At 38.6% G+C, this 13,771-nt stretch overlaps 1 long non-coding RNA gene across 2 annotated transcripts in view; it reads right to left on the reverse strand.

Annotated features, from left to right (window-relative positions):
• Nucleotides 1-13,771, reverse strand: part of LOC105731972 (uncharacterized) — an 80,890-nt gene that overhangs the window by 42,309 nt on the left and 24,810 nt on the right. For both annotated transcript variants that reach the window (XR_010342623.1, XR_001110860.3), the window contains one exon: nucleotides 9,457-9,573. This is a non-coding gene — a long non-coding RNA (uncharacterized LOC105731972). The remainder of the gene's footprint in view (nucleotides 1-9,456; nucleotides 9,574-13,771) is intronic.

Consider the following 13,771-nt stretch of genomic DNA (forward strand, 5'->3'; position numbering starts at 1 on the left):
ATAGAAATGCTTGTGATTTCTGCACATTGATTTTGTATCCTGAGACTTTGCTGAAGTTGCTTATCAGTTTAAGGAGATTTGGGGCTGAGATGATGGGGTTTTCTAAATATACAATCATGTCATCTGCAAATAGAAACAATTTGACTTCCTCCTTTCCTAATTGAATACACATTTCTTTTCTTGCCCAATTGCTCTGGCTAGAACTTTCAATACTATATTGAATAGGTGTGGTGAGGGAAGGCATCCTTGTCTAGGGCCGGATTTCAGAGAGAGTGCTTCCAATTTTTGCCCATTCTGTATGATATTAGCTGTGGGTTTGTCATAAATAGATTTTATTATTTTGAGATATGTTCTGTCGATACCTAGTTTATTGAGAGTTTTTAGCATAAAGAGCTGTTGAATTTTGTTGAAGGCCTTCTCTGCATCTATTGAGATAATCATGTGGTTTTTGTCTTTGGTTCTGTAAATGTGGTGGATTATGTTTATAGACTTGCGTATGTTGAACCAGCCTTGCATCCCTGGGATGAGCCTACTTGATCATGATGGATAAGCTTTATGACATGCAGTTGCAATCAATTTGCCAGTACTTTATTGAAGATTTTTGCATCGATATTCATCATGGATATTGGCCTGAAGTTTTCTTTTTTTGTTGACTCTCTGCCAGGTTTTGGTATCAGGATGATGTTGGTCTCATAAAATGATTTGGGAAAGATTCCCTCTTTTTGGATTGTTTGGAATAGTTTCAGAAGGAATGGTACCAGCTCCTATTTGTATGTCTGGTAGAATTCAACTGTGATCCTGTCTGGACCACTTTTTTTGATTGGTAGGCTATTAATTGCTGCCTCAACTTCAGCCCTTGTTATTGGTCTGTTCAAGGTTTCAATTTCTTCCTGGTTTAGGCTTGAGAGGGTGAAAGTGAACAGGAATTATCCATTTCTTCCAAGTTTACTGGTTTGTGTGCATAGAGTTGTTTGTAGTAATCTCTGATGGTGGTTTGTATTTCTGTGGAATCGGTGGTGACACCCCCTTTTTCATTTTTTATTGCATCTATTTGAGTCTTCTCTCTTTTCTTTTTTATTAATCTGGCCAGCAGTCTGTCTATTTTGTTGATCTTTTCAAAAAACCAGCTCCTGGATTTATTGATTTTTTGAAGGGTTTTTTGTGTCTCTATCTCCTTCAGTTCTGCTCTGATCTTAGTTGTTTCTTGTCTTCTGCTTGCTTTTGAGTTTTTTTGATCTTTCTCCTCTAGCTCTTTCAATTTTGATGATAGGATGTCGATTTTAGATCTTTCCTTGCTTCTCTCGTGGGCATTTATTGCTATAAATTTCCTTCTAGATACTGCTTTAAATGTGTCCCAGAGATTCTGGTACATTGTGTCTTTGTTCTCATTGATTTCAAAGAAAATCTTTATTTCTGCCTTCATTTCATTGTTTATCCAGTCGACATTCAGGAGCAGGTTGTTCAGTTTCCATGAAGTTGTGCAGCTCTGAGTTAGTTTCTTAATTCTGAGTTCTAATTTGATTGCACTGTGGTATAACAGACTGTTATGATTTCCATTCTTTTTCATTTGCTGAGGTGTGATTTACTTCCAATTATGTGGTCAACTTTAGAGTAGGTGCCATGCGGTGCTGATAAGAATGTATATTCTGTGGATTTAGGTGGAGATTTCTGTAGATGTCTATTAGGTCTGCATGGTCCAGATCTGAGTTCAAGTCCTGGATATCCTTGTTAATTTTCTGTCTTGTTGATCTGTCTAATATTGACAGTGGAGTGTTAAAGTCTCCCACTATTATTGTGTGGGAGAGTCTAAGTCTCTTTGTAGGTCATTAAGAACTTGCTTTATGTACCTGGGTGCTCCTGTATTGGGTGCATATATATTTAGGATCATTAGCTCTTCTTGGTGCATTGATCCTTTTACCATTATGTAATGCCCTTCTTTGTCTCTTTTGATCTTTGTTGGTTTAAAGGCCATTTTATCAGAGACTAGGATTGGAACTCCTCCTTTTTTTTTTTTTTTTTTTTTTTGCTCTCCATTTGCTTGATAAATCTTCCTCCATCCGTTTATTTTGAGACTATGTGTGTCCTTGCACATGAGATGGGTTTCCTGAATACAGCACACCAATGGTTCTTGACTTTTTATCCAATTTGCCAGTCTGTGTCTTTTGACTGGGGCATTTAGCCCATTTACATTTAAGGTTAATATTATTATGTGTGAATTTGATCCTACCATTTTGATGCTAGCTGGTTGTTTTTCCCATTAGTTGACGCAGTTTCTTCATTGTGCTGATGCTGTTTAACATTTGGTATGTTTTTGGAGTGGCTGGTACTGATTGTTCCTTTCCTTGCTTAGTGCTTCTTTCAGGAGCTCTTGTAAGGCAGGCCTGGTGGTGATGAAATCTCTCAGTAATTGATTGTCTGCAAAGGATTTTATTTATCCTTCGCTTATTAAGCTTAGTTTGGCTGGATATGAAATTCTAGGTTGAAAGTTCTTTTCTTTAAGGATGTTGAATACTGGCCCCCACTCTCTTCTGGCTTGTAGGGTTTCTGTGGAGAGATACGCTGTGAGTCTGATGGGTCTCCCTTTGTGGGTAACCCGACCTTTCTCTCTGGCTGCCCTTAGCATTTTTTCCTTCATTTCAACCCTGGTGAATCTAACGATTATGTGCCTGGGGTTGCTGTTGTTGAGGAGTATCTTTGTGGTGGTCTCTGTATTTCCTGGACTGCAATGTTGGTCTTCCTTGCTAGGTTGGGGAAGTTCTCCTGGATAATATCCTGAAGAGTGTTTTCCAGCTTGGATTCATTCTCTCTGTCACATTCAGGTACACCTATCAAACATAGATTAGGTCTTTTCACATAATGCCGTATTTCTCGGAGGCTTTGTTTATTTCTTTTCACTCTTTTTTCGTGTATGCTTCGCGAAGTTCTCGTGCTGTGTTTTTCAGCTCCATCAAGTCATTTATATTCTTCTCTAAGTTGTTTATTCTTGTTAGCATCTCATCTAACCTGTTTTCTAGGTTCTTAGTTTCTTTGCGTTGCATTAGCACATGTTCATTTAGCTCTGAGAAATTTGTTATTATTCACCTTCTGAAGCCTGTTTCTGTCAACTCATCAGATTCATTCTCCATCCATCCTTGATCCCTAGCTGGTGAGGAGTTGTGATCCCTTGGAGGAGGCGAGGAGTTCTGGTTTTTGGTGTTTTCATCCTTTTTGTGCTGGTTTCTTCCCATCTTAGTGGCTTCATCTACCTGTGGTCTTTGTAGTTGGTGACTTTCGGATGGGGCCTCTGAGTGGACATCCTTTTTGTTGATGTTGAAGCTATTTCTTTCTGCTTCTTAGTTTTCCTTCTAACAGTCAGGTAGTATTTGAAACTACCACCACACTCAGCTCATGAATGTTGTGGGAACACCCAGGCCTGTATGAGGTAGCTTGGGCTTTTTCTTAAGGACTCCCTTAATTGGGTGGCAAGGGGGTGGTTTTTCTTCACAGGTGAGGGAGATAATTCCAAATTCTTATTTTTTTTTAAATTAAAAGCCCATGCTCAGAGTCACCCTTCCAAGGCTTCTAGTTCTGCATTCTGGGAAAATCACTCTTTGTGATGTCTACACTTTGCTCTAATGCTGAGTACCAGAGTCTTCCTCCAACCCTGAGGCCAGAAACTGTCAATGTTGACTCCATGCTGTTGGGCCTCTGCCTCTGTTAGCACAAACTTTCACTTCTACAACCTCAGGGAAGCAATGAGGAGATAATGGGGATGGGAAGGACTAGAAACAGAAGTAAGTCTGTACCAAGAAAATGTATCTCTAAGAAAGAAATGGAGGAAGCATTATGGTGATTCAAAAGTGAAATATTTACAAATTAGCAGCAAATTTGGAGATTTTTTTTAAAAAGTTTACAAAGAAACAAGACAAAATCTTTAGGAAATCTCCATTCTTCTACACTTCCTAGTCACTCTACCTACACACACTCTCACACACACACACACACACACACTCCCAGTTGCCAACAAATGCAGTCTGGCAATAAGGTGACAGTAAGGGATTTAATTATTTCTCAAGTGAAACAAGGGAAGATCTGCTCCTCTGCCTCTAGAATTTCTGATTCACAAGGTGTCAAATGACCTTACACACTGCAAATGGAAGAAATCATGTTTCGTGACAGAAATCCCTCTGTCTGCATTTGTTTGCTTAGAGATAATGCTTGTTACAAACCATCAGTCCTGGGAATCAAAACTCTGGTTCTCAGCTGTCATCTTGCCACACATCGCCTTTAGCTAGATATTCAAGACATCTACCTTTCTGTGGTCATTGAGTTAAAGTGAGATTCTTTTCAATTCCATAAACATATATTTTTTTCCTCTGGAGAGTGGCAAGTTAAAAATAAGTACTATATTTTCTGGCTTCTAGTCAATCATAGTCTTGTCTTTTTGAAAATGAGCAGAAGTAGTGTAACCCAGTGAGCATGGTGATCTTATGTTCATGGTCTCCATCAAAGACTACTAACTGGTTTTAACATCAAGTTGTCAAAGGTAAACTGTATCTTTCACTTGGGACTAAGACCCCTCTGATAACTGTTTGATGGCTGCAGATTCTAACAAATTTTTTCAAACAGTTATAGCCATGTAAGAATATAAGACTTCAGATGTTTTAGAAGGATCCCAGGAGGATAATAACTATTTTTCATGCTTATTTTTTCATGCTTATAATTATAGGAGTGGATCAGTATAACTTTCAGTGATATTATATAATGGTAACTACACATCAATCACAAGGTGATATAATTACTCTTCAAGGACCAAATTACATTCATTCTGATTTATCACCCTTACTATGATCCAAAAGAAATGCAGAACTATTTACAATTTATTTATTTATTTACTTATTTATTTATTTATTTTTTGAGATGGAGTTTCGCTCTTGTTACCCAGGCTGGAGTGCAATGGCGAGATCTCGGCTCACCGCAACCTCCGCCTCCTGCGTTCAGGCAATTCTCCTGCCTCAGCCTCCCGAGTAGCTGGGACTACAGGCGTGCGCCACCATGCCCAGCTAATTTTTGTATTTTTAGTAGAGATGGGGTTTTACCATGTTGACCAGGATGGTCTCGATCTCTTGACCTCGTGATCCACCCGTCTCGGCCTCCCAAAGTGCTGGGATTATAGGCGTGAGCCACCGCGCCCGGCCACTATTTACAATTTAATAGAAGAAACAGAACTACCACTGAGGAGGCAGTAGAATGGATAAATCTAAGGCTCTAGAGCCAGACTGTAGAATTGAATCCTGATTGTGCTACTCACTAACTGTAAGACCATGGAAACTTTTCTTAATCTATGCCATGCTTCGGTTACCCCACCTGTAAAACTAGGATAATAATAATAGAGTCTGCTCCATGAAGTTATAAAGGCTAAATGAATTAATACAATCAGCCCTCCATATCTGCAGATTCAGCCAACTGTGGATGAAAAATGTTCCCTAGCTGGGCACAGTGGCTCACGCCTGTAATCCCAGCACTTTGGGAGGCTGATGCGGGTGGATCACAAGGTCAGGAGTTTAAGACCAGATTGGCCAACATAGTGAAATCCTGTCTTTACCAAAAAATACAAAAATTATCTGGGTATGGTGGCTCGTGCCTGTAATCCCAGCTGCTTGGGAGGCTGAGGTAGGAGAATTGCTTGAACTGGGACCCTGGAGGCAGAAGTTGCAGCGAGCCGAGATCGCACCACTGCAATCCAGCCTGGACTACAGAGCGAGACTCCATCTCAAAAGAAAAAAAGAAAGAAAAATGTTCCCAAAAACAACTGAATAAAAAATAACATCACAATAAAAACAGTACAAATAAAAACAATAAATTATAACAACTATTTATATAGCATTTACATCATCATATGTATTATAAATAATCTAGAGATGATTTAAATTATATGGGAGGAGATGTGTAAGTTATATGCAAATGCTACTTCATTATACAAGTATTTAAGCATCTGCAAATTTTGGTATCTATGATGGTCTTAGAACAAATCCTCCATGGATATCAATGAACAGTTACACTTTTAAATATTTTTGAAGTATCTAAGCCATGATAAAGGCTCTGTAAATGTTAGATATTAATATAGTAACTGCCTGCTCAGCACCTACCACATTCAGCACTGGATAACAGAAGCCCCATTAGTGCCATTTCTGGACTAATGGTCTAAGTCAGCCTATGGCAAACTCATAGGCTAATTGCCTATTTTTGAAAATAAAGTTTTATTGGAACTCAGCCACATACATTAGTTCATGTAGTGGCTCTGGTTGTTTTTATACTACAACAGCAGAGTTGAATAGTTACAATAGAGTACATGTGGCCCATAAAGCTGAAATATTTACTGTCTGGCCTTTTCCAGCAAAAGTTTGCCAAAGCCTGGTCTAGATACTTTTTTTACCCTGAGGAGGAAAAGGGACCCATTCCAGAACCAAAAATGAAACTATGGTATATGCCAATCAGAATTTGCCAATGAGCACATTCTCTCTATCTTCAGATACAGGCTACAATGAACAGAAGCAGCTTCCATAGAGAAGTGAGCAAATTCTTCAATGGAAAGATAAGAATGCTACTAATAATCACAAAATATTTAAAGTAAACTAACCTTAGTTTGCTTATTTTGCAAAATATACAGATACATAGAAGGTTAAATAACCCACAAAGAAAAACTTGTTAGAACAGAGAATACATTAAAATAAGTATAAGTGACTTCTATAGAAGTTTAAGACAAGATATTGCATCCAGAAAACAAGGCAAGTTGATTATGCTAAAGAAGCAATTTGCAAGTGTGGAAATTTTTAAAAATGTGATTATAGAAAGAGAGGAATGCATTTAGCTAAAAAGTTTTTTAAAAAGTAGTGAGTAAAAATTATTCTGAAAAACATGTTTAAAAAATGAAGATTTTAAAAGTATGAGTGATAGGAAGGATAAATGAAAAGTTCCCACATCTCTCCCGAAAGAGAAATTAAAGGACAAGGAGAGGCTAAGGGCCAGGGGTAACCTGGAAAAAAAAAACAAGAATCTTTATATTGAATGACCCCTGGATGCTGAGCAGTCTGAGTATAAAGTGGAAAATAACCTTTGCCTTTCTATATATTGTTAATAAATTAATCTTGAGAGTGTGTAAAATAAATAATGACTCATGTCATTTTATCATTCTCTTTCTCCCCCTCTATTAATTTGGAAATTATAGACTCTTTTCATTCTTTTACTTTCTTTAGTTTGTTATTCATTTGGTGTTTTTAAGAATGAATTTTTACCTTTTCCTCTGGCTTTTCAGTTATTCTCAGCAGGAAGGGTGGTTCACATTAGGTTGTCCACCATTCCTAGAAATGAATTTTCTGGGATGTTAACTTGGGCACTGTTTTAGTTTTTCCCAAAATGAATTGGAACCTTCATTTTGGGAAAAACTAAATCAGTGCCCAATTTAACATCAATGTAAATTCTAAATGAAATGCAGGATTAGGTAAAAAATGAAGACTTTTTAATATTGTTATCCTGACCAAAGGTGGTGGTTAAAATGAGAGGAGGAGGATTCTTTTTTCTAAGACACAAAACCCAAATGCTATAAAGAAAAACAGATTAGTAAACTGGACCACATACAAATTTAACTTTTCTAAATTTAAATTAAACTTATTACAAATTCATAATTACGAATTTAATTTTACTTGACTAAAGACATCTTAAATAATGTTAAGCAATAAAAGACAGCTTGAGAGAATATATTTGGAACCCACATAACAAAAAATGATATCCATAATATGAAGGGAAGATTTATATACCAATAAGAAAATGACAAGGAACTGGGGCCTCTCCCAAATGAACCAAAATTATCAACAAGCAATTCACAGAACAAAAAATGCAAATGATAAGTAAAGTGAGGAAAATAATCAACTTCACCAATAATTAGTGATTTGAAATCAGACAATAGATAAACCAACACTGCTGTATGCTCCTGGCAATAGCAAAATATGTATTTACCTTTAGCCAGCATTTTACCTCTGATTATCTGTCTAAACAGCATTCACACAGGTTTACAAAATGCTTATTTGGAAATCCTTGATGCCCGTTTGTAAGCAAGTGCTAAATAAAGGGAAATATATCCAAACTGTGAAATGCTGTGTAGCAGTTTAAAATATCTAATTGGATTTATATATACTTAAGGGAAATATCAGTATGACATAATATTAGGTAAAAGAAGCAAGTATGAGAACTTTTTTAACTATTAAAAAATTTCCATGTGTATTTGCACACACACATTTGTCAATGTTAAAACAAGACCAGAAAGATGTACAAACTGTTAGCAATTGTTGCATCTGGGTGGCAGCTGATAGTTGGATGTGGGAGAGTGGGAACTTACGTGTTTTCCTACATACGAATGTATTTCTTGAATATTTTATAATGAGCTGTATTCATGCATTACTTGTATGTTAAAAGAAAAAAATATATGGTGCATAGGCTGTGAGATATAATTGAAGGAGCCTGAACTTTAGAATCAAGCAAACTTGTCTTCTGTAAGCCTGGTTGTTTCCTTCTGGCTGCGGGACTTTAGGTAAGTCACTCAAGCTCTCTGAACACTTTGTCTGAATTTATCAGTCCTTAAAATGAGAGTAATCACATAAAAATAAACATGTAAATGTCAAATAAGTCTTTATACAGAGTAGGTTTGCAGTAAAATCATTCATGTTCCTTCTCTTGGGGAACAGAAAAAGGTAATTGTAAGGCAGAGGTAGGGCAGAGAACTCTTAGTGACTTGATCCAAAATATGTTTTACGAAGATTTGTTTGGCAATTCTTAAAAAAAGCTAAAATCCATTGGCATGGATTTATCTTTTCTATTTTCTTGTTTTTTGTTTTTTTTTGGTCTAAACAGAGGCACTGTAAAATTGTAAACTTTTGCAATGAACTATTTGTTCTTCATTTTCAGACATGACCTAGCTGAAAATCTGGACAAAAGAAAGAAAATTCCCCAGGGATGCCCATAGCTCTGTAGCTTTATTTGATACTCTCATAATGAGCATTGTAGCTAAGCTCCTATGGAGGCCTTCTCTCTAACTGCCTTTCACCAGGACTATTTTCCTTTCAGGTTTCTAAGCTACCACTACAGGTATGGAAGTATAACCAATTATTCCTCAGTAAGTTGAAGGATATAGTTCAGTTAGGGCATAAAATGTGGTCATCACAAATACTCCGTGAGGATTTCTCAAAGTTAGGATGGACATTCTGCATTTTCCCGGAAGATAACTGATTTTCTGAAAAGATATTCTCACATGATATCCCCATAGCTGCCTAGTCAAAGCCCAGTGCTCCTAGTCTGGTCAGTCAGGATAACCTTTACGTTCTAACACATCCTCCTAGGGGATAATATTTGGGTGTGGCCCACTTAGTGATAATAATAGTAACAAACCCTACAAATATCTACAAAAGGGAAATGAGACTGTACCTGTTAAACAATCTTCCCACTGGGGTTCTCTCATTCTATGTCTTTGTCTTCATCTTTTCTTCATACCAGAAACCATCCTGATTCAATCTTCAGATCTTGGTGGTACCACACTGAGCTCTGCCTTGAGAAGGCAGGAGATAGGTGTCAACATTTTTGATGTTCAGTGTGCTATCAAGTCATGCCACCACTACCCATATTAGCTTCCAAAGACTTAGAAATATAAATTTTTGTAGTCAGTGATAAAAGTAGATAGGCTGAAGTGCATGAAATATTAAGAAAGCAACTGCTGCATGTCCCTTAGTGCATCCTACAAATCATTTAACATCCTACTCTGAGACTCCACCTTTTCAGGCCCCTTTATGCATGCTCTATGCTTTGGGATGAGCACTAAGTTTATTTAAAGATCACACAGAGGTGGTCCAAGGTCCAAAGCACTGTGTTTCTTAGAAGGTAAAGAAGCAGAGGTAAGCTGCCAGAGGCTATGGAAGCAGGGAAGATGGAATAGACTGGGTAAATTACGTGGCCCAAGGCTGAGACCACCATCACTACTTTAATCTTGTTCTTTTCTTTCTCCTGTATTCAGCCTAACCATTGCACTCTTGTTTCCAAGGCCTCACTAGATTCTCCTGGTAGACCTGAGTGAATTGTGTGAAGCTAAGTTTCTGGCTGAGAGTCTTGCCTTCTAGTTATCCTCTTCAATTAACCCTTGTGGTTTATCATCTGTCATTTGGCTGCTCTGTGCCTCAGCAGCTCCTCCCATAGATCTGACAAGGCAGATTTGTAAAGAAGCACATGCTTTCTGACCAAGATGGGGGTAAAAGGGTATATTCTTATCCTCCTGACTGGAACAACTAAAACAATAGACAAAATACGTGAAAAAAAAAATGGCTCTCAAGACACTGAACATCAAGCAATAAAGACAGTGATCCCTGAGAAACAAAAACAAACTAAGTGATCACTATAATTGACCAGCTTACTGCCGAACATCTCCAGGCTGTGGTGGATGGAGGGAGACCAAGGCAAAGCTGAGAGGTCTCCCTGAGTTAAAGAGATGAAGCTGGGTGTTTGAAGAAGCCAATGACATGGCAGTTTACAAGGGAGAGTACTGATATGGTTTGGCTGTGTCCTCACCCAAATCTCATCTTACACTGTAGCTCCCATAATTTCCATGTGTCATCAAAAGGACCTGCTGGGAGGTTCTTGAATCACAATGGTGGGTCTTTCCCATGCTGCTCTCATGATACTGACTAAGTCTCATGAGATCTGATGATTTTATGAAGGGGGAGTTCTGAGGCCTCCCCAGCCAATGTGGAACTGTGAGTCAATTAAACCTCATTCCTTTATAAATTACCCAGTCTCAGGTATGTCTTTATTAGCAGTGCGAGAATAGACTAACACAGTAAGTTGGTACCAGCAGAGTGAGGTGCTACCATAAAGATACCCAAAAATTTGGAAGCAATTTAGGAATTGGGAAACAGGCAGAGGTTAGAACAGTTTTGAGGGCTCAAAAGAAGACAGGAACATGTGGGAAAGTTTAGAACTTCCTAGAGACTTGTTGAATGGCTTTGAACAAAATGCTGATAGTGATATGGACAATAAAGTCAAAATTGAGATGGTTTCAGATGAAGATAAGGAGCTTGTTGGGAACTGGAGCAAAGGCAACTCTTGTTATGCTTTAGCAAAGAGACTGGTAACATTTTGTCCCTACCCTAGAGATCTATGGAACTTTGAACCTGAGAGAGATGATTTAGGGTATCTGGCAGAATATGCTTCAGGAGGAAGCAAAGCATAAAAGTTTGGAAAATTTGCAGCCTGACAATGTGATAGAAAAGAAAAACCCATTTTTCTAAGGAGAAATTCAAGCCTGCTGTAGAAATTTGCATAAGTAATAAGAAGCCTAATGTTAATCACCAAGACAATGGGGAAAATGTCTTCAGGCCATGTCAGAGAGCTTCACAGAAGCTCTTCCCATCACAGAACTGGAGGCCTAGGAGGGAAAAATGGTATCCTGGGCCAGGTTCAGAGCCCCGCTCTGCTGTGTGCAGTCTCTGGACTTGGTGCTATTCATTCCAGCCATGGCTAAAAGGGGCCAAGGTACAGTTCAGGCCATGGCTTCAGAGTGCAAGCCCTAAGTCTTGGCAGCTTCCACATGGTGTTGAGTCTGTGGATGCACAGAAGTCAAGAATTGAGGTTTGGGAAACATCCACCTAGATTTCAGAGGATGTATGGAAACTCCTGGATGTCCAGGCAGAGGTTTGCTTCTGGGGCAAGGCCGTCATGGAGAAGCTCTGATAGGGCAGTGCAGAAGGGAAAAAAATGTGGGGTTGAAGTCCCAACACAGAGTCCCCACTGGGGCACTGCCTAGTGGATCTCTGAGAAGAGGGCTACCATCCTCCAGACTCCAGAATGGTAGATCCACTGAGAGCTTGCACTATGTGCCTGGAAAAGCCATAGACACTCAATATCACCCTGTGAAACCCACCAAGAGGGGGTCTGTACGCTTCAAAGCCTCAGGGGCAGAGCTGCCCAACACCATGGGAGCCTGCCTCTTGTATCATTGTGCCCTGGATGTGAGACATGGAGTCATAGGAGATAATTTTGGAATTTTAAGATTTAATAACTGCCCTGTTGGATTTTAGACTTCCATGAGGCCTGTAGCCCCTTCATTTTGGCCACTTGTTCCCATTTGGCATGGGTATGTTACCCAATGCCTGTATCCCCACTGTATCTGGAAAGTAACTAACTTGCTTTTGATCTTACATGCTCATAAGCAGAAGGGACTTGCCTTGTCTCAGATGAGACTGTGGACTGTGGACTTTTAAGTTAATGCTGATGTGAGTTAAGACTTTGGGGGACTGTTGGGAAGGCATGATTGGTTTTGAAATGTGAGGAAATGAGATTTTGGAGGGGCTGGGGTGGAATAATATGGTTTAGCTGTGTCCTCGCCCAAATTTCATCTTGAATTGTAACTCTCATAATTTCCACATGTCATGGGAGGGAGCTGGTGGCAGGTAATTGAATCATGGGGGCAGGGGGCTCTTCCATGCTGTTCTCATGATAGCGAGTGAGTTCTCATGGGATCTGATGGTTTTATAAAGGAGAGTTCCCCTGCACACACTCTCCTGACTGCTGTCACATAAGATGTGACTTTACTCCTCATTCACCTTCCACCATGATTATGAGACCTCCTCAGACATGTGGAACTGTGAGTCAATTAAATCTTTTTCCTTTATAAATTACCCAGTCTTAGATATATATTTGCTAGTAGCATCAACAGACTAATAGAAGTACTACAGAACAGAGATGCTCAGAGAGAAACTGGAAAGTCTGCAGAGAGTCCCCTTGAATATTCAGTTGATTACTGATCAGAGCATTCATGTGAGAAAATTACCTTGAGCCAGGAAAACCATCACTAAAAGGATTAGAGGGAAAAGTGTCTGAGGCTTACAAAGGACTGGGAATAGTGCTGATTCCCACCAGCCAGAATGAAAAACTTCATAAGTCATGGGACATCAGATAGAGAACTAATTGAGTCTTGCTGAGTGGGGCATAGTTAGCCCTAGACTAAATGCTGTGCTGAAGGTCCTACCTGAAAGCTTAAAAGCAAGAGCTAAAGAATCAAACTGTTTCTAAGTAATGTAACCTTGACCAAAGTTTGTGAATGTTTTTAGGAATACAAAAATATTTCCCACCTAAGGTACATTCACAATGTCTAGCATCTGATACAATGTTACCAGGTGTTTTGGGGGGCAGGGAAATATAACCCATAATGAGGGAAAAAAATAAGTCAATTGAAACTGCCACAGATATGCCACTGATGATGGCATTAGTAGTCAAGGATGTGGAAAGCATTACTATAACACTATTCCATATACTCAACAAACTAAAGTAAATATTGATTACACCAAAAGAGACATAGTAGATACAAAAATAGAAATTTTAGTGATAAAAACTGCCTGAGGTGAAAAATATACTAGATTGGTTGGTTAGATTAGAGATTGAAGAAAAAAGGTAAGGAACCTGATAGAAACTATCTAAAATGAAACAGAGAGAAAAAGTGTTGAAAAAAATGAGTAGAGCATCAGTGAACCAAGGGACTACTTGTAGAAGCCAAAGATTTGTGAAATTGGAATCCCTAGAGGAAGAAATGGGAAAGAGGTCAGAAAAATATTTGAAGTAATAGTAGCTGAATGTTTCCAAATTCAATAAAAACTACAGCCTACAGATCCAAGAAGTTCAATAAAACTCAAATACAAGTAAACCAAGAAAAATACGCCATGAAAAAAACACAATAAAATTTCTTAAAACTGGTGAA

The sequence above is a fragment of the Aotus nancymaae genome, unplaced genomic scaffold (assembly GCF_030222135.1).
Source record: "Aotus nancymaae isolate 86718 unplaced genomic scaffold, 86718_ANA_hifiasm-v0.15.2.pri h1tg000014l, whole genome shotgun sequence".
NCBI lineage: Eukaryota > Metazoa > Chordata > Mammalia > Primates > Aotidae > Aotus > Aotus nancymaae.